Raw genomic sequence first — 2,609 nt, forward strand, 5'->3', positions numbered from 1 at the left:
TTTAGAAAGCCATGTAAAATTAATGCAAGTTCAACTTTTAATAAACATGTCTCAAGACTTTATGGCGGTTTTTCTGCATCCCACTGCATCTCATGTTTTTAAATGAAGAAAGTACTCATTGTGATTGGTTTTCGGTCCTTTGTATTAAACTATGCGTACATACATGATGCTGTTTTGTTTATTATTGTTTAAGCAACTTAATTATAATTGGTTTATAAACATTATTTTAAACATTATGCACTTTTTTTCGCAGATAGTCATGTTATCTTATGCTTTGAATGATGCGCCCTCTTGTGGCCTCAGGAGAGAAGCCAAAAGCTTTTCTTCACCCTAACTGAAATTATGCATTTTAAATTCGAATATAATTAGAATTTTAATAATATTTAAGTACAACATTCGAATTTAGTTTTTCAGCCATTTTGACAGCCCTACAGGAACCCATTATTTAATTTTAAGTTGATGGTTTGTAATGGTATTTGTAGTGGAAATCATTTGAATGTCTGTGATGGTTTCTATTGTTTTTGTCAGCAGGGTCACCATGGGTTTTGTTATTTGCCATAAATGCGATAGGATTGCTGTAATATTGTGAGATAGTATAGCGACTGTTTGCAGTTGTGGTGGACCTATTTGGGAGAAAATTCAGGGCCGTTTTTTACTCCCAGTCCGTCCCTGGGTATGAATACTTATGCAATGTACTTATTTCAGGTTTTTTTGTTTTTAATAAATTTATGAAGTTGTGACAGTTCTGTTTTTGCTTTGCCATTATGGTGTATGGAGTGTAAATTGATGTGGGGAAAAAGTCATTTAAAGCAGTTTAACATAAGGCAGCCACATCACAAAAGATTAAAAAAATGTGTATCTTATAAGAATTACGTTTTTTAAATGTATTTTCTTCCAACTGGCGGTTTCAGCATAAAACAAGTAAAAACAATTAGCTAATTATTTAAACTTATAAATTCTCTAAAAAATAATGCATATTATTCTTATCTGTCTGCAATTCTCAATTAAATTTACATTGTTTTAAAATTATTTTTGTAGTTTAAGCCAGTTAAGCACATTTATATGCAATTATTGAAACAGAATCATAATATAACCTCTTATAAATTAAACAAACATACTTAAAGTATTTAATTTAAACATACTTAAATTGTTGTAATCCTGCATGGAAACTAGTCTGTCACATTCATTTTTTAAATAATATTTTATGTAGTACACACTACATTCAAAAAAAAAACTGAGTTTTTTTCTAATAAAAACATCTAAACATCCTTAAATTCTCCTGAGAAGCAAAATGTCCTTATATATTAATATTAAGAGAGACTTTGTTAATTTTGTCTTACCCCATTGTTCTGCTTTGTGCTTAAATTTAGAAGAAAAAATAAATAAATTAAACTTCCAATTCAAGGTATATCCTCTGATAAGTCTATTATCTACAGTTTTGTTCTCAAATAAATATATCTTCTTTTAAGGACGTTTAGATATTTTTACTGAAAAAAGAGACTAAAACTCTGCTTAAAGAAGTGATTTTTGCAATGTTGGAGGTTAGTTGATGTTTGCCAGTGGCTCTTGGGTTTGCCCTCACAGAAGTAAGGGTAAGAAAGCGTACAGTCTGCATCATTCCACAGCCTCTGTCTGTCCACAGTTACCCGGGCATGAAGCTGCCCACAATCCTCACCATTCATTCGGACATCCCAGTCATCTGGTTGACCTTCGTCCCAGTGGCTGAAACAGACATCAGCAGTTACTTAGCGCATTTGGAGTTGTATCCCATTGACCTCCTCTCATTATTTTATTGGTTCTTACTGTTCAGTAGTACTATAGTCAGTTCCATCTACCCAGGTCCACTGTCCCTCTTCTTTCTCAACAAGCCCGATTGACTTCACGAATGAAGACAGGAAGTCCTGGTTCAAAAAGAGGCCAAACTCACGTTTAACCTCACATAAAGCTCCCACAAATTATTGTGATGTTATGTGTTCTTGTCTTACAAGCTCAGCCAAGTCATTGACAACCACTAAATGTGATCCTTTCTCCACAGTTTTTCTCAGCAATTTGCCAGTTCTTCTTTACTGAAGACTGAAAATATCATGAGTCTTTATAAAACACCCAGTCTTCCTGACAGGGACCTGTACAAACACATTTAAACACACTTAGAATCAAACTGAATTTTAATTCAGGCAGGTTTCCAAGTCCAATATAAACATTTTGCTAAGGAGTAAAGATCAGGAAATACAGTGGGGCCCAAAAGTCTGAATCCACATTTAAAGGGGTCCTATTATGCTTTTTCGTGTGTATGTTTGGGCATAAAAAAGATCTAGAAAGTTACAAATCTCAAAGTCCACTCCAAAGGGAGATATTTCGTATTTTAAAAACCCCTTTTCAAGAACTACAACGAACGACTCGTTTGGACTACAGCATTTGTTTTCCAGCCTTTGTGATATCACAAAGCGGCTCATTGGAATATCATTACAAATAATTCCCGCCTACAGAAATTCGAATGGTTGGGGGGTGGGGAGGGGCGAAGTTGTGGTTAGAAAGCTTGGTTGAGTGAGTGCATCAGACGAGATGACGAAGAAGAAGTGCTGCTGCAGAGTTAGTGCATCAGAGAAAAC

The 2,609-nt window shown here is 34.5% G+C and overlaps 1 pseudogene; it reads right to left on the reverse strand.

The window, feature by feature from the left end:
• Positions 1–1,361: 1,361 nt before the first annotated feature.
• Positions 1,362–2,609, reverse strand: part of LOC107687989 (C-type lectin domain family 10 member A-like) — an 8,809-nt pseudogene continuing 7,561 nt past the window's right edge.

Source organism: Sinocyclocheilus anshuiensis, unplaced genomic scaffold (assembly GCF_001515605.1).
Source record: "Sinocyclocheilus anshuiensis isolate Anshui unplaced genomic scaffold, SAMN03320099.WGS_v1.1 scaffold213, whole genome shotgun sequence".
NCBI classification, from domain to species: domain Eukaryota; kingdom Metazoa; phylum Chordata; class Actinopteri; order Cypriniformes; family Cyprinidae; genus Sinocyclocheilus; species Sinocyclocheilus anshuiensis.